Genomic DNA, 23,711 nt, shown 5'->3' with positions numbered 1-23,711 from the left:
GCGGCGTGGTGTCCATGGGCTCGCCGGCCGTGTCAGAGTCCGGCCCCAGGGCGGCGGCGGCCCACGGCGGCGGCGTGGTGTCCATGGGCTCGCCGGCCGTGTCAGAGTCCGGCCCCAGGGCGGCGGTGGCCCACGGGGGCGGCATGGTGTTCAGAGGCTCGCCCTCCGCGTCAGAGTCCGGCCCCAGCGGTGTGGTGTCCATAGGTCCTTCGTTTGAGACAGGCATGAGAATAGGGTACGAAGCTAGGGAGAGCTTCCAACTCCTCCTCAGACCTCCTCAGCGCGCACGGAGCTGCCCAGCTAGGGCAGCCTCTGATAGGTCAGCCAGGGGACGCATCACAGAGCAGCCGCCCGGGCAACCGTGATGTCACCCAGGGGGGAGGGGAGCCCCCACTGCCGTGAGCACACCAGCCCCACCCAGAGGAGACCCTGGCCCAGTGTCACAGGGCGTGGGCCCCACGCCAGCCCCAGTAGTGTCCCCAGCCCTCCCGCCCCCCCCCCCGGGACTGCCGGCCGAGGGCCGTGCAGGTGTCAGGGCCAGCCAGACCACCACGCAGACCATTCAGGGCCGCAGTGCTCACGTCTGTCAGAGCTACGCCCGCCCGGGTGTCGCCTCTGCACGCGCTTGGGACCCGGGGCGCGGCGGCCAATGCTGTGCCCCCGCGGTCCCTGAGGCCGGGGCTGCCGGGGCGCCGCCCGCCCTCGCCCTGGGCCTTCCCATCTTCTCTGGGAGGCCTGGAGCCAGACATGCTTCCTCCGCCATGGCCAGCCAGGCGGGTGACAGATTCCGAGGAGGGGACCGTCCGCGTGACTTCCCTTTCTAGCTAGCGGGCAGGTTCTTTCTTCGCTTCCCGGAAAGCGTAGGTCAGGGACCACCAGGTTTCAGCATAGCAACATTCCACGTTCTCACTGAGCCTGGCGGCCCAGATTTTTCTCTTTGGTCTCGTTTTGGGGCCTGTGTCTGGTATACGAGTAACACAACACAGTAAACTGGGAAACACTTTTTATTTTCTTACTGTCATTTTCTTATGTTTATTCATTTTGTTATCCTTAATCTACAGTTACATGAAGAACATTATGTTTCCTCGACTCCCCCCTTCACCAAGTCCCCCCCCACAAACCCCGTGACAGTCACTGTCCATCAGTGTAGTAGGATGCTGTAGAATCACTACTTGTCTGCTCTGTGTCGCACAGTCCTCCCTGTGCGCGCCCCCCTCCAACCCCGCCCCACATTATACATGCTAATAATCGTATGGCCCCCTTTCTTTTTCCCCACCGTTATCCCTCCCTTCCCACCCATCCTCCCCAGTCCCTTTCCCTTTGTGAGCTGTTAGTCCATTCTTGGGTTCTGTGATTCTGCTGCTGTTTTGTTCCTTCAGTTTCTCTTTGTTCTTATACTCCACATATGAGTGAAATCACTTGGTACTTGTCTTTCTCCGCCTGGCTTATTTCACTGAGCATAGTCATAATACCCTCTAGCTCCATCCGTGTTGTTGCCAACGGTAGGATTTGTTTTCTTCTTATGGCTGAGTGATACTCCATTGTGTATAGTATGTACCACGTCTTCTTTACCCATTCATCTGCTGCTGATGGACACTTAGGTTGCTTCCATTTCTCGGCCCTTGTAAATAGCGCTGCGATAAGCATAGGGGTGCATCTGTCTTTTTCAAACTGGGCTGCTGCACTCTTAGGGTAAATTCCTAGAAGTGGAATTCCCGGGTCAAGTGGTATTTCTATTTTGAGCTTCCTGAGGAACCTCCATACTGCTTTCCACAATGGTTGAGCTGAGATGTCCATTCCCACCAGCAGTGTCGGAGGGTTCCCCTTTCTCCACATCCTCGCCACCGTCTGTTGTTGTGTGTCTTCCCCATGGTGGCCATCCTGACTGGTGTGAGGTGATACCTCATGGTGGTTTTAATTTGCATTTCTCTGAGGATTGGCGGTGTGGAGGATCTTTTCATGTGCCTGTTGGCCACCTCGATTTCTTCTTTGGAGAAGTGTCTGTTCAGATCCTCTGCCTATTTTTTAATGGGATTATTTGCTTTTCTTGTTTGTTGAGGTGCGTGAGCTCCTCTTTATGTATTTTGGATGTCAACCCTTTATCGGATCTGTCATTGATGAATATATTCTCGCATATACTTTAGGGTACCTTTTTGTTCTATTGAGGGTGTCCTTTGCTGTACAGAAGCTCTTCAGCTTGATGTAGTCCCACCAGTTCATTTCTGCTCTTGTTTCCCTTGCCCGGGGAGGTTATGTTCTTGAAGAAGTCGCTCATGTTTATGTCCAGGAGATTTGTGCCTATATGTTCTTTCCTGAGAGTTTTATGGTTTCATGACTCACATTCAGGTCTTGGATCCATTTCGAATTTACTCTTCTGTATGGGGTTAGACAGTGATCCAGTTTCATTCTCTTACGTGTAGCTGTCCAGTTTTGCCAGCACCGTCTGTTGAAGAGAGTGTCATTTCCCCATTGTATGTCCCTGGCTCCCTCATCATATATTAATTGACCACATATGTTTGGGTTAATGTCTGGAGTCTCTTATTCTGTTCCACCCGTCTGTGGCTCTGTTCTAGTGCCAGGAGCAAACTGTCTTGATCAAGACTGTGGCTTTGTAGTAGAGCTTGATGTTGGGGAGCGAGATACCGCACCCACCCACACACACACACACCACACACACACACACAGACCACACACACACACACACACACCACAGACACACACACACCACACACACACACCACACACACACACACACACACACACACACACACACACACACACACACACACAGAGACATGCTTTCTTCTTCCTTCTCAGGATTGCTTTGGCTATTCGGGATCTTTGGCGTTTCCATATGAATTTTTGAACTATTTGTTCCAGTACGTGGAAGAATGCTGTTGGTGATTTGATAGGGACTGCATCCGATCTGTGGATTGCTTTGGGCAGGATGGCCATTCTGACGATATTAATTCTTCCTAGCCAAGAGCGTGGGATGAGTTTCCATTTGTTAGCGTCCTCTTTAATTTCTCTTAAGAGTGTCTTATAGTTTTCAGGGTATAGGTCTTTCGCTTCCTTGGTTAGGTTTATTCCTAGGTATTTTATTCTTTTTGATGCAGTTGTGAATGGAATTGTTTTCCTGATTTCCCTCTCCTTTGGTTCATTGTTAGTGTACAGGAAAGCCGCAGATTTCTGTGTGTTGGTTTTGTGTCCCGCAGCTCTGCTGTATTCCGGTTATCAGTTCTAGCAGTTTTGGAGTGGAGTCTTCAGGGTTTCCTTACGTACAGTATCGTGTCATCTGCAGATGGTGACCGCCTAGCTGCTTCTTTACCAGTCTGGATTCCTTGTATTTCTTTGTCTGGTCTAATTGCCGTGGCTGGGATCCCCGGGACTGTGTTGAATAGCGGTGGGGAGAGTGGGCACCCCTGTCTCGTTCCCCGTCTCAGAGGAACGGCTTTCAGCCTCTCGCTGTTGAGTATGACGTTGGCTGTGGGTTTGTCATATACGGCCTTTATTAGGTTGAGGTGCTCGCCCTGTATACCCATTTGGCTGAGAGTTTTTATCGTGAATGGATGTTGCATTTTGTCGGATGCTTTTTCAGCATCTGTGGAGATGATCATGTGGTTTTTGTCTTTCTTTCTGTTTATGTGGTGGATGGTGTGGATGGATTTTCGAATGCTGTCACCATCCTTGCATCCCTGGGATGATTCCCACTTGATCAGGGTGTTTGATCCCCTTGATGTATTTTTGAATTTGGTTTGCTAATATTTTGTTCATTTCCTAGGTATTCTTGCTCCTCATCCGCAGTTCCTGAAAATCCTTCTGAGCCACGACTGTCCAATGGGTGTCTTGTTAGGTTAATGCAGAGGCTTTGGGGCCCTAGCCCAGGGTAGAGGCTGGTCGCCAGGGGCACCAGGCTTGTGGTTAGCGGGTGGGAACTTGCAGCCCCCAGCCCCCAGGGAAGGAAGAGGAAAGGGATGAGGGCTGGAGGTTGAATCAGCAATGGCCAGCGATTTAGTCAGCCATGACTCTGCAGTGAAGCCCTCACAGAACCCTATGAGAAGAGCACAGCTCTCTCTCTCATCTCCTGCTTCTCTGTCAGAGCTTCCATGCTTGGGGAACCAGGTCGCCTGCACATGCCACCATGCCAGGCCCCAAGTCCCGGGAGGATAGAAGCTCCTTTACTTGGGACCTTGCCGTGTGTGCGCGTGCGTGTGCGTGTGAAGCGCGCGCGTGCGCTGCTGTGTCCTTTATGATACTCTTTGTTAAACTGGTAAACGTGTTTTCCTGAGCTGCTGAGGCACCCTAGCGACTTGGGCAGTACCTAAGGGGGAGGTCGTTGGAACTTCCAATCCTAGCCTGTATGTAGGTGGGAAGCACAAGCTAATTGCATGGGCCTGGCAACCGGGCTCTGGAGTTGGGGGTGGAGGGCAGTCTTGAGGATAGAAACCTTACCCTGGGGAATCTTGTGCTGCGTCCAGGCAGATGTCATCAGAGTTGAGAGTTCTCAGAAACCCTGCTGGTGTTGGAGAATTGCTTGGTGGTGTATGCATTGGGAACAGGTCCGGTATCCTGAAGGGAGTTCCACTGCTGTGTATGAAAAAGAACGCTGGGTCATGTGGTACCGCTATGGATATTTTTAGGAACCTCCACACTGTTTCCCATAGTAGCTGCACCAATTTACATGGTCACCAACAGTGCACGAGGGTTCCCTTTGTCCACTTCCTCATCAACGCTTGTTATTTCTTGTTTTGCTTCTTTTGTTTTTTTTTTTTTTCTCTTCTTTTGGTACTAGCCATTCTGACTGGTGTGAGGTGATAGCTCGTTGTGATTTTTGCGTGTGTGTGACCGTTAATGTACAATTACATGAGCAACATGGTTACTGGACTCCCCCTCCCACTATCTTATCAAGTCCCCCCCACCCCTTACCCCATTACAGTCACTGTCCTTCGGCGTCGTAAGACGCTGTGGAATCCCTACCTGTCTTCTCTGTGTTATGCTGCCTTCCCCGGGCCCCGGCACCCCCGCCGCCCCACCCCCTACGTTATGTGTGCGAGCCGTAATGCCTCTTTTTCCCCACTTATCCCTCCCTCCCCACCCATCCTCCCCAGTCCCTTTCCCTTTGGTAACTGTTAGTCCACTCTTGGGTTCTGTGAGTCTGCTGCTGTTTTGTTCCTTCAGTTTCTGCTTTGTTCTTTTACTCCACAGATGAGTGAAGTCATCTGATGCTTGTCTTTCTCCATCCTGCTCATTTCACTGAGCATAATACCCTCTAGCTCCATCCGTGTTGTCGCAAACGGTAGGATTTCTTTTCTTCTTACGGCTGAATAATATTCCATCTTGCGTATGTACCACCTCTTCTTTATCCATCCGCCTACTGACGGACACTCACGTTGCTTCCATTTCTTGGCTATTGTGCGTAGTGCTGTGATAGACATAGGGGTGCGTGTGTCTTTTTCAAACTAGGCTCCTGCATTCTTAGGGTACATTGCTGGGAGTGGAATTCCTGGGTCAAATGGTATTTGTACTTTTCTGTTTTTTGAGGAACCTCCATACTGCTTTCCACAATGGTTGAACTGAGATGTACATGCCCACCAGCAGTGTCGCAGGGTTCCCCTTTCTCCACATCCTCGCCACCGTCTGTTGTTGTGTGTCTTCCCGATGGTGGCCGTCCTGACTGGTGTGAGGTGATATCTCATGGTGGTGGTTTTAATTTGCATTTCTCTGATGATCGTAGCGATGTGGAGCATCTTTCCGTGTGCCTGCTGGCCACCTGAATTTCTTCTTTGGAGAAGTGTCTGTTCAGATCCTCTGCCCATGTTTTAATTGGATTATTTGCTTTTTGTGTGTGGAGGTGCGTGGGCACTTCATACTTATTTTAGATGTCATCAACCCCTTATCGGATATGCCATCTTTGAATCTGTCCTCCCATGCTGTCGGATGTCTTTGTTCTACTGATGGTGCTTAAACAGAATCCTATACCCCCTGCCATCTCGTTCCAATTCTGAGTCAATTATTTTTTTTTTTTTTTTTTTTCCCCCCCTCAGAACACCAACCCGCCAAGAAAACTGGAACGAAGAGGAGAAGATGTGATACGGGAACATCGAGCCTAAACTGAGAGGTGAGATGGTGGAGACTGGTAGTAAGTATCTTTCCATGTGCTGCTTTCAAGGTTCACGGGGAAAAAAGGTTGCCACGGAGGTAAGGCCCGGGATGTGGACGTCACCTGGTATCGGTGGAGCCACCTAGCCACTAGCCATTAACGGGAAGGCTAGCGTGCGGCACTGTTATTTCCTGCGGAGTTACACGTGCGGCGTCCCCCCGTTGCAGTTCGGTCAGGCCCCGTGTGGGACTGCCCTGGCACTGGCCGGGGTGGATCTGAGAGCTGTGCCCGTTCCTGCTGGGCTGCCCCAGCATCCCTCTCAGAACAAGGCCTCCAAAGTGCTCCTGGGAGAGAGACAGAGAGAGAGAGAGAGACAGAGAGAGAGAATTATGCCCAAGAGACAGGGGCAACTTTTTGCTGGAGCTCCATGAGCATGTTTCTGATTTTTATGTTGAGATCCCTCTCACAAAGATGGATCGAGTCCAGTTACCAGGTTCCTTTGGCTTTGACGTTTCGTATTTGTAGGTGGCGCCCTGTACAGCGCCCAGAAGCTTTTCCCTCTGGAGCTGCTCAGCCCTTGGGGTGATGGCAGGCAGGGGTCACGGGGGCGGCGCTGGTGCCCGCGGGAGGGAAGAGGTCTTTCCCGCTTCCCGGCCGCAGTGCCTGTGTCCACCGCCAGGGCCAGTTTGCGGAGCACGCAGGGAGAAGCCTCTGTGCTTTGCACCCGTGGCTGCCGTAGGTGGGGCCGTCCTGTCGCTGGCCTGGCGCGATGGAGGGGGGCAGCCGGTTTGCGAGCCGGTGCTGGCGGGGGAGGAAGGTGCAGCAGGCCGCCGTGTTGTGTTATCAGTCACATCACGGTGGGGGGCTTTGGAGCTACGTAGGCAGCCAGGGTGGGTGGAGCGCCCGGAGCTCCTAAAAGTTCCCCCACCTGCTGGGCAGAGTGCACCCGGACAGTTTTGCGCACCTGTGCTTTCTCCCGAGCGGCAAGCTCTGTGCAACCCTTGCCCCTTTAGCAGCTCTCTCGCTGTTAGGAAGTCTCTCAGACTGCCCGCCTTTCTTTCATCCCACAGCAGCCGGATGTGGATCCCTGTGTTGGCGCGAGTGGCAGGAACCTCAAGTCTCTCCAAGTGCTCCGCCTGTCTTTGCTTTCCAACCCCACCGGTCCTCCAGAGCATCACGTGAGGTAGGTCCGTGCTCCCAGAGCAGATCTCCAGGGCTGGGTGTTCAGCAGCCCTAGGCCTCCACCCGCCTCCCCGTTTCCGTTTCTCTTCCTCCCTCCGGTGAGCTCGGGTGCGGGAAGGGCCTGCCGGGTCCCTCCGGATCACGGCTTTGGTACGTCACCCTTCACCTTGAGGTGACGGCCTGCCGCGGCAGCCTCCTCTCCTGCTTCTCTTCCAGGATCTGGTGTAGTTGTTGTATTTCCACACTGTATGAATGTACGCATGTATGTGGTTTTCGGAGGAGGTTTCTGCCTCCCCTCTCACACTGCCTGCCGTCTTTAATCCCACCAAGCCATCTTTAATTTTTTTTTTTTTTTCTTTTTCAGTTTCAGTTTCACTTGGATAGGGTACCTTTTCCCACCCCTTCAACTTGTAGTTTGTCTGTGTGCTTGGATCTCAAGTGAGCCTCCTGTAAGGGAGCACGTAGGCGGTCTTGAGTTTTCATCCATTCATTCAACCCTGTGTCTTTTGTTTGGAGCATTTAAAGTCTTTCCCTTTACTGTGATAATTGATAGCTGTGTCCTTATGGCACTTCTTCAACTTGATTTCTGTCTCCTTTTCGCTTGTAGTTCTTCTCTGTGCTTTCATCGTTGCTCTCCTGGTTATGAGCGATAGGTTTGTTGAGTATTATGCTTTCTTACCTGTCTGTCTTGTCTGTCTGTCTGTCTGTCTGTCTGTCTGTCTATCTGTCTATCTTATCTATCTGATCTCTCTACTCTCATCTATCTACTGTCATCTCTGTGTCTATCTATCCAAACTATCTAATCTACCACCTATCTGTCTGTTATCTGTCATCTATATGTATCTATATCAATGTGGCTATCTAACCTATATGTATCTATATCATCTATCTAGTCTGTCATCTTATCAATCTATCTACCTGTCATCTATCTATGTGTATCTATAGGTGTCTGTCTAATCTGTCCACCTGATCTATCATGTATCATCTATCTAATCTGTCTGTCTGCCTAGTCTGTCTAATCTCTCTATATGTATCTATATGGTCTATGTAACCTATCATTCTATCTCATCTGTCAGTCTGATCTAATCTATCCATCTATCTCATGTATCTGTCTCAATCTATCTATGTGTTTATTTATTTTGTCCATTTTTGTCAACGTACCGTCACTAGGCGCGCAGTCATTCCTCTGTCTCCTTCTCAGTCTTGATTCCTTGTGTTTGTTTCTGTGAGTTAGCTATGTCTTTGGGTCTTGAGAGGAGTGGCCGTGGGTTGGAACACCTGGGTAGGTGGCCCGAGTCCGCTGGGTGTAGATGGCCGGCTGGACTCTCTAACCAGTGCGGGCTGGGGCCCTCCGGGTGCTCTGCCCTGGGGCTGGCCCTGCCGGGGCGGCTGCGTGAGCTGCGGGGCAGATCCGAGGCCCCACACAGGGAGCACCCCGGCCGGCCTGCTGGGGCCGAGGCAGGTGCACGCCCAGTAGTAGGTCTGTGTGCCTGCGCGCCGATGTCACCTGGGTGGCCCTGCTTGGCCGCCCATCTCCAGAGAGCATGTGTAGTCGCAGGTTCAGTGAGCCGCCTTCTTGGGGACACGCGGGGCTGGTGTGGGCTAGTGGCCCGTGGGCTTGCTGAGGTGGCAGGCCAGCTAGCTCGCGGGGAAACTGCTCCCCTCTGTTGTCAAGGTGGAGGTGGAGTTTCAGTGCATTTAGGCATTTAGATGTGAGTGAGGTCTATCTGAAATGGAATAGTAGCATTTAGAGCTGTGTTTTCTGTTGGTGTGGAAAGGGTGCTGAGCATAAAGAGTTGGGTGGCGGTGGCAGGAATTCGAGGAATGTTGATGTCCTTGCATTTATTTATGTTCTGTTAAGGGAAGTGATTCTGAAGTAACTTTTTACTCATGTATGAAGGTGGTGCGTAAGGGTCACCCCACGTCAGTCATGGTGAGATGAAGTGAGGTGGTAGAATTAAAGCCTGTACCCCTTGGCCTTATACGTAGGAGACGCACCGTGGGTGCTCTTTGCTGCTCTCCTGTCCTGGCTTATTGCCTTAACTAACGTGATGGTTCAGAGTGGTCCCAGCGAGATTTCCAGCAAAATCTTTCTACAATTGCATAGAAACACTTGGGATATCTATATCCCCAGAGGCTAGTGGAAAAGTTTACTCTTTCTGGTCACTGTTTGCAAGTTGTTCGCTCTATCGCGCATTTCTTTGTTACTTTTAGACCGATAGGGGCAGTGATACACGCACGCGCGCGCGCGCGCACACACACACACACACACACACACACACACAGAATTAAACATGTTTAAGAACCAAAATGAAAAGAGTGGTTTTCTGTGTCACAGCAGGGATTCCCTAGCCTGCGGCGAGCTCAGAGCAGTGGCAGAGAAGAGGGAAGGGGCCTCGTTAGCCAACCCGGTCTCCCTCCTCTGGACTTGCCTCCCCCTGGGCTGTCATCCCTTAAACGCTCAGCACGCAGGCCTCGCGTGGAGCACGCACAGTCATAAAACGCGGCTACTTCCACATCCCGGTCACTGGGGCGTGGGGCATGTTACATTGTTCGGTGTGGCTCAAAGCGTTATCACTCGTGTATGTGAGTTCTTCCTCTGTAGCAGAGTGAAAGAGTAAAGACAGCCAGAGGCATATTAGCAAGAACAGGGTTTAGTGGGAAAATACAATACACCCACACAGATCTGGGAAAGACTTTCTTTAATGGATAGCAGGGAGGATAGGAAGCGCCAACAAAAGGACATGGGCCTTGTACGGGGCTGGGGGAGACCGGTAGACGGCCGCAAGGGTGGCGGCGTGTCCAGCGCGTCACCGTCGTCGGGGGTAGGGCTGAGCCCGGCGGTTGTGCCACGTGTGGCATCGGGCCGGTGGGGACCGGAAGATGGCCCGCAGGGGCGCAGTGGTGCGCATAGGCGCGCCGGCCGTGTCAGAGTCGGGCCCCGGGCCGGCGGCCCACGGCGGCGGCGTGGTGTCCATGGGCTGGCCGGCCGTGTCAGAGTCCGGCCCCAGGGCGGCGGCGGCCCACGGCGGCGGCGTGGTGTCCATGGGCTGGCCGGCCGTGTCAGAGTCCGGCCCCAGGGCGGCGGCGGCCCACGGCGGCGGCGTGGTGTCCATGGGCTCGCCGGCCGTGTCAGAGTCCGGCCCCAGGGCGGCGGCGGCCCACGGCGGCGGCGTGGTGTCCATGGGCTCGCCGGCCGAGTCAGAGTCCCGCCCCAGGGCGGCGGCGGCCCACGGCGGCGGCGTGGTGTCCATGGGCTCGCCGGCCGTGTCAGAGTCCGGCCCCAGGGCGGCGGCGGCCCACGGCGGCGGCGTGGTGTCCATGGGCTCGCCGGCCGTGTCAGAGTCCGGCCCCAGGGCGGCGGCGGCCCACGGCGGCGGCGTGGTGTCCATGGGCTCGCCGGCCGTGTCAGAGTCCGGCCCCAGGGCGGCGGCGGCCCACGGCGGCGGCGTGGTGTCCATGGGCTCGCCGGCCGTGTCAGAGTCCGGCCCCAGGGCGGCGGTGGCCCACGGGGGCGGCATGGTGTTCAGAGGCTCGCCCTCCGCGTCAGAGTCCGGCCCCAGCGGTGTGGTGTCCATAGGTCCTTCGTTTGAGACAGGCATGAGAATAGGGTACGAAGCTAGGGAGAGCTTCCAACTCCTCCTCAGACCTCCTCAGCGCGCACGGAGCTGCCCAGCTAGGGCAGCCTCTGATAGGTCAGCCAGGGGACGCATCACAGAGCAGCCGCCCGGGCAACCGTGATGTCACCCAGGGGGGAGGGGAGCCCCCACTGCCGTGAGCACACCAGCCCCACCCAGAGGAGACCCTGGCCCAGTGTCACAGGGCGTGGGCCCCACGCCAGCCCCAGTAGTGTCCCCAGCCCTCCCGCCCCCCCCCCCGGGACTGCCGGCCGAGGGCCGTGCAGGTGTCAGGGCCAGCCAGACCACCACGCAGACCATTCAGGGCCGCAGTGCTCACGTCTGTCAGAGCTACGCCCGCCCGGGTGTCGCCTCTGCACGCGCTTGGGACCCGGGGCGCGGCGGCCAATGCTGTGCCCCCGCGGTCCCTGAGGCCGGGGCTGCCGGGGCGCCGCCCGCCCTCGCCCTGGGCCTTCCCATCTTCTCTGGGAGGCCTGGAGCCAGACATGCTTCCTCCGCCATGGCCAGCCAGGCGGGTGACAGATTCCGAGGAGGGGACCGTCCGCGTGACTTCCCTTTCTAGCTAGCGGGCAGGTTCTTTCTTCGCTTCCCGGAAAGCGTAGGTCAGGGACCACCAGGTTTCAGCATAGCAACATTCCACGTTCTCACTGAGCCTGGCGGCCCAGATTTTTCTCTTTGGTCTCGTTTTGGGGCCTGTGTCTGGTATACGAGTAACACAACACAGTAAACTGGGAAACACTTTTTATTTTCTTACTGTCATTTTCTTATGTTTATTCATTTTGTTATCCTTAATCTACAGTTACATGAAGAACATTATGTTTCCTCGACTCCCCCCTTCACCAAGTCCCCCCCCACAAACCCCGTGACAGTCACTGTCCATCAGTGTAGTAGGATGCTGTAGAATCACTACTTGTCTGCTCTGTGTCGCACAGTCCTCCCTGTGCGCGCCCCCCTCCAACCCCGCCCCACATTATACATGCTAATAATCGTATGGCCCCCTTTCTTTTTCCCCACCGTTATCCCTCCCTTCCCACCCATCCTCCCCAGTCCCTTTCCCTTTGTGAGCTGTTAGTCCATTCTTGGGTTCTGTGATTCTGCTGCTGTTTTGTTCCTTCAGTTTCTCTTTGTTCTTATACTCCACATATGAGTGAAATCACTTGGTACTTGTCTTTCTCCGCCTGGCTTATTTCACTGAGCATAGTCATAATACCCTCTAGCTCCATCCGTGTTGTTGCCAACGGTAGGATTTGTTTTCTTCTTATGGCTGAGTGATACTCCATTGTGTATAGTATGTACCACGTCTTCTTTACCCATTCATCTGCTGCTGATGGACACTTAGGTTGCTTCCATTTCTCGGCCCTTGTAAATAGCGCTGCGATAAGCATAGGGGTGCATCTGTCTTTTTCAAACTGGGCTGCTGCACTCTTAGGGTAAATTCCTAGAAGTGGAATTCCCGGGTCAAGTGGTATTTCTATTTTGAGCTTCCTGAGGAACCTCCATACTGCTTTCCACAATGGTTGAGCTGAGATGTCCATTCCCACCAGCAGTGTCGGAGGGTTCCCCTTTCTCCACATCCTCGCCACCGTCTGTTGTTGTGTGTCTTCCCCATGGTGGCCATCCTGACTGGTGTGAGGTGATACCTCATGGTGGTTTTAATTTGCATTTCTCTGAGGATTGGCGGTGTGGAGGATCTTTTCATGTGCCTGTTGGCCACCTCGATTTCTTCTTTGGAGAAGTGTCTGTTCAGATCCTCTGCCTATTTTTTAATGGGATTATTTGCTTTTCTTGTTTGTTGAGGTACGTGAGCTCCTCTTTATGTATTTTGGATGTCAACCCTTTATCGGATCTGTCATTGATGAATATATTCTCGCATATACTTTAGGGTACCTTTTTGTTCTATTGAGGGTGTCCTTTGCTGTACAGAAGCTCTTCAGCTTGATGTAGTCCCACCAGTTCATTTCTGCTCTTGTTTCCCTTGCCCGGGGAGGTTATGTTCTTGAAGAAGTCGCTCATGTTTATGTCCAGGAGATTTGTGCCTATATGTTCTTTCCTGAGAGTTTTATGGTTTCATGACTCACATTCAGGTCTTGGATCCATTTCGAATTTACTCTTCTGTATGGGGTTAGACAGTGATCCAGTTTCATTCTCTTACGTGTAGCTGTCCAGTTTTGCCAGCACCGTCTGTTGAAGAGAGTGTCATTTCCCCATTGTATGTCCCTGGCTCCCTCATCATATATTAATTGACCACATATGTTTGGGTTAATGTCTGGAGTCTCTTATTCTGTTCCACCCGTCTGTGGCTCTGTTCTAGTGCCAGGAGCAAACTGTCTTGATCAAGACTGTGGCTTTGTAGTAGAGCTTGATGTTGGGGAGCGAGATACCGCACCCACCCACACACACACACACCACACACACACACACAGACCACACACACACACACACACACCACAGACACACACACACCACACACACACACCACACACACACACACACACACACACACACACACACACACACACACACACAGAGACATGCTTTCTTCTTCCTTCTCAGGATTGCTTTGGCTATTCGGGATCTTTGGCGTTTCCATATGAATTTTTGAACTATTTGTTCCAGTACGTGGAAGAATGCTGTTGGTGATTTGATAGGGACTGCATCCGATCTGTGGATTGCTTTGGGCAGGATGGCCATTCTGACGATATTAATTCTTCCTAGCCAAGAGCGTGGGATGAGTTTCCATTTGTTAGCGTCCTCTTTAATTTCTCTTAAGAGTGTCTTATAGTTTTCAGGGTATAGGTCTTTCGCTTCCTTGGTTAGGTTTATTCCTAGGTATTTTATTCTTTTTGATGCAGTTGTGAATGGAATTGTTTTCCTGATTTCCCTCTCCTTTGGTTCATTGTTAGTGTACAGGAAAGCCGCAGATTTCTGTGTGTTGGTTTTGTGTCCCGCAGCTCTGCTGTATTCCGGTTATCAGTTCTAGCAGTTTTGGAGTGGAGTCTTCAGGGTTTCCTTACGTACAGTATCGTGTCATCTGCAGATGGTGACCGCCTAGCTGCTTCTTTACCAGTCTGGATTCCTTGTATTTCTTTGTCTGGTCTAATTGCCGTGGCTGGGATCCCCGGGACTGTGTTGAATAGCGGTGGGGAGAGTGGGCACCCCTGTCTCGTTCCCCGTCTCAGAGGAACGGCTTTCAGCCTCTCGCTGTTGAGTATGACGTTGGCTGTGGGTTTGTCATATACGGCCTTTATTAGGTTGAGGTGCTCGCCCTGTATACCCATTTGGCTGAGAGTTTTTATCGTGAATGGATGTTGCATTTTGTCGGATGCTTTTTCAGCATCTGTGGAGATGATCATGTGGTTTTTGTCTTTCTTTCTGTTTATGTGGTGGATGGTGTGGATGGATTTTCGAATGCTGTCACCATCCTTGCATCCCTGGGATGATTCCCACTTGATCAGGGTGTTTGATCCCCTTGATGTATTTTTGAATTTGGTTTGCTAATATTTTGTTCATTTCCTAGGTATTCTTGCTCCTCATCCGCAGTTCCTGAAAATCCTTCTGAGCCACGACTGTCCAATGGGTGTCTTGTTAGGTTAATGCAGAGGCTTTGGGGCCCTAGCCCAGGGTAGAGGCTGGTCGCCAGGGGCACCAGGCTTGTGGTTAGCGGGTGGGAACTTGCAGCCCCCAGCCCCCAGGGAAGGAAGAGGAAAGGGATGAGGGCTGGAGGTTGAATCAGCAATGGCCAGCGATTTAGTCAGCCATGACTCTGCAGTGAAGCCCTCACAGAACCCTATGAGAAGAGCACAGCTCTCTCTCTCATCTCCTGCTTCTCTGTCAGAGCTTCCATGCTTGGGGAACCAGGTCGCCTGCACATGCCACCATGCCAGGCCCCAAGTCCCGGGAGGATAGAAGCTCCTTTACTTGGGACCTTGCCGTGTGTGCGCGTGCGTGTGCGTGTGAAGCGCGCGCGTGCGCTGCTGTGTCCTTTATGATACTCTTTGTTAAACTGGTAAACGTGTTTTCCTGAGCTGCTGAGGCACCCTAGCGACTTGGGCAGTACCTAAGGGGGAGGTCGTTGGAACTTCCAATCCTAGCCTGTATGTAGGTGGGAAGCACAAGCTAATTGCATGGGCCTGGCAACCGGGCTCTGGAGTTGGGGGTGGAGGGCAGTCTTGAGGATAGAAACCTTACCCTGGGGAATCTTGTGCTGCGTCCAGGCAGATGTCATCAGAGTTGAGAGTTCTCAGAAACCCTGCTGGTGTTGGAGAATTGCTTGGTGGTGTATGCATTGGGAACAGGTCCGGTATCCTGAAGGGAGTTCCACTGCTGTGTATGAAAAAGAACGCTGGGTCATGTGGTACCGCTATGGATATTTTTAGGAACCTCCACACTGTTTCCCATAGTAGCTGCACCAATTTACATGGTCACCAACAGTGCACGAGGGTTCCCTTTGTCCACTTCCTCATCAACGCTTGTTATTTCTTGTTTTGCTTCTTTTGTTTTTTTTTTTTTTCTCTTCTTTTGGTACTAGCCATTCTGACTGGTGTGAGGTGATAGCTCGTTGTGATTTTTGCGTGTGTGTGACCGTTAATGTACAATTACATGAGCAACATGGTTACTGGACTCCCCCTCCCACTATCTTATCAAGTCCCCCCCACCCCTTACCCCATTACAGTCACTGTCCTTCGGCGTCGTAAGACGCTGTGGAATCCCTACCTGTCTTCTCTGTGTTATGCTGCCTTCCCCGGGCCCCGGCACCCCCGCCGCCCCACCCCCTACGTTATGTGTGCGAGCCGTAATGCCTCTTTTTCCCCACTTATCCCTCCCTCCCCACCCATCCTCCCCAGTCCCTTTCCCTTTGGTAACTGTTAGTCCACTCTTGGGTTCTGTGAGTCTGCTGCTGTTTTGTTCCTTCAGTTTCTGCTTTGTTCTTTTACTCCACAGATGAGTGAAGTCATCTGATGCTTGTCTTTCTCCATCCTGCTCATTTCACTGAGCATAATACCCTCTAGCTCCATCCGTGTTGTCGCAAACGGTAGGATTTCTTTTCTTCTTACGGCTGAATAATATTCCATCTTGCGTATGTACCACCTCTTCTTTATCCATCCGCCTACTGACGGACACTCACGTTGCTTCCATTTCTTGGCTATTGTGCGTAGTGCTGTGATAGACATAGGGGTGCGTGTGTCTTTTTCAAACTAGGCTCCTGCATTCTTAGGGTACATTGCTGGGAGTGGAATTCCTGGGTCAAATGGTATTTGTACTTTTCTGTTTTTTGAGGAACCTCCATACTGCTTTCCACAATGGTTGAACTGAGATGTACATGCCCACCAGCAGTGTCGCAGGGTTCCCCTTTCTCCACATCCTCGCCACCGTCTGTTGTTGTGTGTCTTCCCGATGGTGGCCGTCCTGACTGGTGTGAGGTGATATCTCATGGTGGTGGTTTTAATTTGCATTTCTCTGATGATCGTAGCGATGTGGAGCATCTTTCCGTGTGCCTGCTGGCCACCTGAATTTCTTCTTTGGAGAAGTGTCTGTTCAGATCCTCTGCCCATGTTTTAATTGGATTATTTGCTTTTTGTGTGTGGAGGTGCGTGGGCACTTCATACTTATTTTAGATGTCATCAACCCCTTATCGGATATGCCATCTTTGAATCTGTCCTCCCATGCTGTCGGATGTCTTTGTTCTACTGATGGTGCTTAAACAGAATCCTATACCCCCTGCCATCTCGTTCCAATTCTGAGTCAATTATTTTTTTTTTTTTTTTTTTCCCCCCCTCAGAACACCAACCCGCCAAGAAAACTGGAACAAAGAGGAGAAGATGTGATACGGGAACATCGAGCCTAAACTGAGAGGTGAGATGGTGGAGACTGGTAGTAAGTATCTTTCCATGTGCTGCTTTCAAGGTTCACGGGGAAAAAAGGTTGCCACGGAGGTAAGGCCCGGGATGTGGACGTCACCTGGTATCGGTGGAGCCACCTAGCCACTAGCCATTAACGGGAAGGCTAGCGTGCGGCACTGTTATTTCCTGCGGAGTTACACGTGCGGCGTCCCCCCGTTGCAGTTCGGTCAGGCCCCGTGTGGGACTGCCCTGGCACTGGCCGGGGTGGATCTGAGAGCTGTGCCCGTTCCTGCTGGGCTGCCCCAGCATCCCTCTCAGAACAAGGCCTCCAAAGTGCTCCTGGGAGAGAGACAGAGAGAGAGAGAGAGACAGAGAGAGAGAATTATGCCCAAGAGACAGGGGCAACTTTTTGCTGGAGCTCCATGAGCATGTTTCTGATTTTTATGTTGAGATCCCTCTCACAAAGATGGATCGAGTCCAGTTACCAGGTTCCTTTGGCTTTGACGTTTCGTATTTGTAGGTGGCGCCCTGTACAGCGCCCAGAAGCTTTTCCCTCTGGAGCTGCTCAGCCCTTGGGGTGATGGCAGGCAGGGGTCACGGGGGCGGCGCTGGTGCCCGCGGGAGGGAAGAGGTCTTTCCCGCTTCCCGGCCGCAGTGCCTGTGTCCACCGCCAGGGCCAGTTTGCGGAGCACGCAGGGAGAAGCCTCTGTGCTTTGCACCCGTGGCTGCCGTAGGTGGGGCCGTCCTGTCGCTGGCCTGGCGCGATGGAGGGGGGCAGCCGGTTTGCGAGCCGGTGCTGGCGGGGGAGGAAGGTGCAGCAGGCCGCCGTGTTGTGTTATCAGTCACATCACGGTGGGGGGCTTTGGAGCTACGTAGGCAGCCAGGGTGGGTGGAGCGCCCGGAGCTCCTAAAAGTTCCCCCACCTGCTGGGCAGAGTGCACCCGGACAGTTTTGCGCACCTGTGCTTTCTCCCGAGCGGCAAGCTCTGTGCAACCCTTGCCCCTTTAGCAGCTCTCTCGCTGTTAGGAAGTCTCTCAGACTGCCCGCCTTTCTTTCATCCCACAGCAGCCGGATGTGGATCCCTGTGTTGGCGCGAGTGGCAGGAACCTCAAGTCTCTCCAAGTGCTCCGCCTGTCTTTGCTTTCCAACCCCACCGGTCCTCCAGAGCATCACGTGAGGTAGGTCCGTGCTCCCAGAGCAGATCTCCAGGGCTGGGTGTTCAGCAGCCCTAGGCCTCCACCCGCCTCCCCGTTTCCGTTTCTCTTCCTCCCTCCGGTGAGCTCGGGTGCGGGAAGGGCCTGCCGGGTCCCTCCGGATCACGGCTTTGGTACGTCACCCTTCACCTTGAGGTGACGGCCTGCCGCGGCAGCCTCCTCTCCTGCTTCTCTTCCAGGATCTGGTGTAGTTGTTGTATTTCCACACTGTATGAATGTACGCATGTATGTGGTTTTCGGAGGAGGTTTCTGCCTCCCCTCTCACACTGCCTGCCGTCTTTAATCCCACCAAGCCATCTTTAATTTTTTTTTTTTTTTCTTTTTCAGTTTCAGTTTCACTTGGATAGGGTACCTTTTCCCACCCCTTCAACTTGTAGTTTGTCTGTGTGCTTGGATCTCAAGTGAGCCTCCTGTAAGGGAGCACGTAGGCGGTCTTGAGTTTTCATCCATTCATTCAACCCTGTGTCTTTTGTTTGGAGCATTTAAAGTCTTTCCCTTTACTGTGATAATTGATAGCTGTGTCCTTATGGCACTTCTTCAACTTGATTTCTGTCTCCTTTTCGCTTGTAGTTCTTCTCTGTGCTTTCATCGTTGCTCTCCTGGTTATGAGCGATAGGTTTGTTGAGTATTATGCTTTCTTACCTGTCTGTCTTGTCTGTCTGTCTGTCTGTCTGTCTGTCTGTCTATCTGTCTATCTTATCTATCTGATCTCTCTACTCTCATCTATCTACTGTCATCTCTGTGTCTATCTATCCAAACTATCTAATCTACCACCTATCTGTCTGTTATCTGTCATCTATATGTATCTATATCAATGTGGCTATCTAACCTATATGTATCTATATCATCTATCTAGTCTGTCATCTTATCAATCTATCTACCTGTCATCTATCTATGTGTATCTATAGGTGTCTGTCTAATCTGTCCACCTGATCTATCATGTATCATCTATCTAATCTGTCTGTCTGCCTAGTCTGTCTAATCTCTCTATATGTATCTATATGGTCTATGTAACCTATCATTCTATCTCATCTGTCAGTCTGATCTAATCTATCCATCTATCTCATGTATCTGTCTCAATCTATCTATGTGTTTATTTATTTTGTCCATTTTTGTCAACGTACCGTCACTAGGCGCGCAGTCATTCCTCTGTCTCCTTCTCAGTCTTGATTCCTTGTGTTTGTTTCTGTGAGTTAGCTATGTCTTTGGGTCTTGAGAGGAGTGGCCGTGGGTTGGAACACCTGGGTAGGTGGCCCGAGTCCGCTGGGTGTAGATGGCCGGCTGGACTCTCTAACCAGTGCGGGCTGGGGCCCTCCGGGTGCTCTGCCCTGGGGCTGGCCCTGCCGGGGCGGCTGCGTGAGCTGCGGGGCAGATCCGAGGCCCCACACAGGGAGCACCCCGGCCGGCCTGCTGGGGCCGAGGCAGGTGCACGCCCAGTAGTAGGTCTGTGTGCCTGCGCGCCGATGTCACCTGGGTGGCCCTGCTTGGCCGCCCATCTCCAGAGAGCATGTGTAGTCGCAGGTTCAGTGAGCCGCCTTCTTGGGGACACGCGGGGCTGGTGTGGGCTAGTGGCCCGTGGGCTTGCTGAGGTGGCAGGCCAGCTAGCTCGCGGGGAAACTGCTCCCCTCTGTTGTCAAGGTGGAGGTGGAGTTTCAGTGCATTTAGGCATTTAGATGTGAGTGAGGTCTATCTGAAATGGAATAGTAGCATTTAGAGCTGTGTTTTCTGTTGGTGTGGAAAGGGTGCTGAGCATAAAGAGTTGGGTGGCGGTGGCAGGAATTCGAGGAATGTTGATGTCCTTGCATTTATTTATGTTCTGTTAAGGGAAGTGATTCTGAAGTAACTTTTTACTCATGTATGAAGGTGGTGCGTAAGGGTCACCCCACGTCAGTCATGGTGAGATGAAGTGAGGTGGTAGAATTAAAGCCTGTACCCCTTGGCCTTATACGTAGGAGACGCACCGTGGGTGCTCTTTGCTGCTCTCCTGTCCTGGCTTATTGCCTTAACTAACGTGATGGTTCAGAGTGGTCCCAGCGAGATTTCCAGCAAAATCTTTCTACAATTGCATAGAAACACTTGGGATATCTATATCCCCAGAGGCTAGTGGAAAAGTTTACTCTTTCTGGTCACTGTTTGCAAGTTGTTCGCTCTATCGCGCATTTCTTTGTTACTTTTAGACCGATAGGGGCAGTGATACACGCACGCGCGCGCGCGCGCACACACACACACACACACACACACACACACAGAATTAAACATGTTTAAGAACCAAAATGAAAAGAGTGGTTTTCTGTGTCACAGCAGGGATTCCCTAGCCTGCGGCGAGCTCAGAGCAGTGGCAGAGAAGAGGGAAGGGGCCTCGTTAGCCAACCCGGTCTCCCTCCTCTGGACTTGCCTCCCCCTGGGCTGTCATCCCTTAAACGCTCAGCACGCAGGCCTCGCGTGGAGCACGCACAGTCATAAAACGCGGCTACTTCCACATCCCGGTCACTGGGGCGTGGGGCATGTTACATTGTTCGGTGTGGCTCAAAGCGTTATCACTCGTGTATGTGAGTTCTTCCTCTGTAGCAGAGTGAAAGAGTAAAGACAGCCAGAGGCATATTAGCAAGAACAGGGTTTAGTGGGAAAATACAATACACCCACACAGATCTGGGAAAGACTTTCTTTAATGGATAGCAGGGAGGATAGGAAGCGCCAACAAAAGGACATGGGCCTTGTACGGGGCTGGGGGAGACCGGTAGACGGCCGCAAGGGTGGCGGCGTGTCCAGCGCGTCACCGTCGTCGGGGGTAGGGCTGAGCCCGGCGGTTGTGCCACGTGTGGCATCGGGCCGGTGGGGACCGGAAGATGGCCCGCAGGGGCGCAGTGGTGCGCATAGGCGCGCCGGCCGTGTCAGAGTCGGGCCCCGGGCCGGCGGCCCACGGCGGCGGCGTGGTGTCCATGGGCTGGCCGGCCGTGTCAGAGTCCGGCCCCAGGGCGGCGGCGGCCCACGGCGGCGGCGTGGTGTCCATGGGCTGGCCGGCCGTGTCAGAGTCCGGCCCCAGGGCGGCGGCGGCCCACGGCGGCGGCGTGGTGTCCATGGGCTCGCCGGCCGTGTCAGAGTCCGGCCCCAGGGCGGCGGCGGCCCACGGCGGCGGCGTGGTGTCCATGGGCTCGCCGGCCGTGTCAGAGTCCGGCCCCAGGGCGGCGGCGGCCCACGGCGGCGGCGTGGTGTCCATGGGCTCGCCGGCCGAGTCAGAGTCCGGCCCCAGGGCGGCGGCGGCCCACGGCGGCGGCGTGGTGTCCATGGGCTCGCCGGCCGAGTCAGAGTCCCGCCCCAGGGCGGCGGCGGCCCACGGCGGCGGCGTGGTGTCCATGGGCTCGCCGGCCGTGTCAGAGTCCGGCCCCAGGGCGGCGGCGGCCCACGGCGGCGGCGTGGTGTCCATGGGCTCGCCGGCCGTGTCAGAGTCCGGCCCCAGGGCGGCGGCGGCCCACGGCGGCGGCGTGGTGTCCATGGGCTCGCCGGCCGTGTCAGAGTCCGGCCCCAGGGCGGCGGCGGCCCACGGCGGCGGCGTGGTGTCCATGGGCTCGCCGGCTGTGTCAGAGTCCGGCCCCAGGGCGGCGGTGGCCCACGGGGGCGGCATGGTGTTCAGAGGCTCGCCCTCCGCGTCAGAGTCCGGCCCCAGCGGTGTGGTGTCCATAGGTCCTTCGTTTGAGACAGGCATGAGAATAGGGTACGAAGCTAGGGAGAGCTTCCAACTCCTCCTCAGACCTCCTCAGCGCGCACGGAGCTGCCCAGCTAGGGCAGCCTCTGATAGGTCAGCCAGGGGACGCATCACAGAGCAGCCGCCCGGGCAACCGTGATGTCACCCAGGGGGGAGGGGAGCCCCCACTGCCGTGAGCACACCAGCCCCACCCAGAGGAGACCCTGGCCCAGTGTCACAGGGCGTGGGCCCCACGCCAGCCCCAGTAGTGTCCCCAGCCCTCCCGCCCCCCCCCCCGGGACTGCCGGCCGAGGGCCGTGCAGGTGTCAGGGCCAGCCAGACCACCACGCAGACCATTCAGGGCCGCAGTGCTCACGTCTGTCAGAGCTACGCCCGCCCGGGTGTCGCCTCTGCACGCGCTTGGGACCCGGGGCGCGGCGGCCAATGCTGTGCCCCCGCGGTCCCTGAGGCCGGGGCTGCCGGGGCGCCGCCCGCCCTCGCCCTGGGCCTTCCCATCTTCTCTGGGAGGCCTGGAGCCAGACATGCTTCCTCCGCCATGGCCAGCCAGGCGGGTGACAGATTCCGAGGAGGGGACCGTCCGCGTGACTTCCCTTTCTAGCTAGCGGGCAGGTTCTTTCTTCGCTTCCCGGAAAGCGTAGGTCAGGGACCACCAGGTTTCAGCATAGCAACATTCCACGTTCTCACTGAGCCTGGCGGCCCAGATTTTTCTCTTTGGTCTCGTTTTGGGGCCTGTGTCTGGTATACGAGTAACACAACACAGTAAACTGGGAAACACTTTTTATTTTCTTACTGTCATTTTCTTATGTTTATTCATTTTGTTATCCTTAATCTACAGTTACATGAAGAACATTATGTTTCCTCGACTCCCCCCTTCACCAAGTCCCCCCCCACAAACCCCGTGACAGTCACTGTCCATCAGTGTAGTAGGATGCTGTAGAATCACTACTTGTCTGCTCTGTGTCGCACAGTCCTCCCTGTGCGCGCCCCCCTCCAACCCCGCCCCACATTATACATGCTAATAATCGTATGGCCCCCTTTCTTTTTCCCCACCGTTATCCCTCCCTTCCCACCCATCCTCCCCAGTCCCTTTCCCTTTGTGAGCTGTTAGTCCATTCTTGGGTTCTGTGATTCTGCTGCTGTTTTGTTCCTTCAGTTTCTCTTTGTTCTTATACTCCACATATGAGTGAAATCACTTGGTACTTGTCTTTCTCCGCCTGGCTTATTTCACTGAGCATAGTCATAATACCCTCTAGCTCCATCCGTGTTGTTGCCAACGGTAGGATTTGTTTTCTTCTTATGGCTGAGTGATACTCCATTGTGTATAGTATGTACCACGTCTTCTTTACCCATTCATCTGCTGCTGATGGACACTTAGGTTGCTTCCATTTCTCGGCCCTTGTAAATAGCGCTGCGATAAGCATAGGGGTGCATCTGTCTTTTTCAAACTGGGCTGCTGCACTCTTAGGGTAAATTCCTAGAAGTGGAATTCCCGGGTCAAGTGGTATTTCTATTTTGAGCTTCCTGAGGAACCTCCATACTGCTTTCCACAATGGTTGAGCTGAGATGTCCATTCCCACCAGCAGTGTCGGAGGGTTCCCCTTTCTCCACATCCTCGCCACCGTCTGTTGTTGTGTGTCTTCCCCATGGTGGCCATCCTGACTGGTGTGAGGTGATACCTCATGGTGGTTTTAATTTGCATTTCTCTGAGGATTGGCGGTGTGGAGGATCTTTTCATGTGCCTGTTGGCCACCTCGATTTCTTCTTTGGAGAAGTGTCTGTTCAGATCCTCTGCCTATTTTTTAATGGGATTATTTGCTTTTCTTGTTTGTTGAGGTGCGTGAGCTCCTCTTTATGTATTTTGGATGTCAACCCTTTATCGGATCTGTCATTGATGAATATATTCTCGCATATACTTTAGGGTACCTTTTTGTTCTATTGAGGGTGTCCTTTGCTGTACAGAAGCTCTTCAGCTTGATGTAGTCCCACCAGTTCATTTCTGCTCTTGTTTCCCTTGCCCGGGGAGGTTATGTTCTT

At 53.7% G+C, this 23,711-nt stretch overlaps 1 long non-coding RNA gene across 2 annotated transcripts in view; it reads left to right on the top strand.

Moving 5' to 3' along the window:
* LOC130679863 (uncharacterized) overlaps nt 1–23,711 on the top strand; it is a 78,485-nt gene that overhangs the window by 36,716 nt on the left and 18,058 nt on the right. For both annotated transcript variants that reach the window (XR_008992836.1, XR_008992837.1), the window contains exons 9-12: nt 6,045–6,118; nt 7,171–7,283; nt 16,700–16,773; nt 17,826–17,938. This is a non-coding gene — a long non-coding RNA (uncharacterized LOC130679863). The remainder of the gene's footprint in view (nt 1–6,044; nt 6,119–7,170; nt 7,284–16,699; nt 16,774–17,825; nt 17,939–23,711) is intronic.

This window comes from Manis pentadactyla, chromosome 12 (assembly GCF_030020395.1).
Source record: "Manis pentadactyla isolate mManPen7 chromosome 12, mManPen7.hap1, whole genome shotgun sequence".
Lineage (NCBI taxonomy): Eukaryota > Metazoa > Chordata > Mammalia > Pholidota > Manidae > Manis > Manis pentadactyla.
This window is presented reverse-complemented; position numbering and strand designations above follow the sequence as displayed.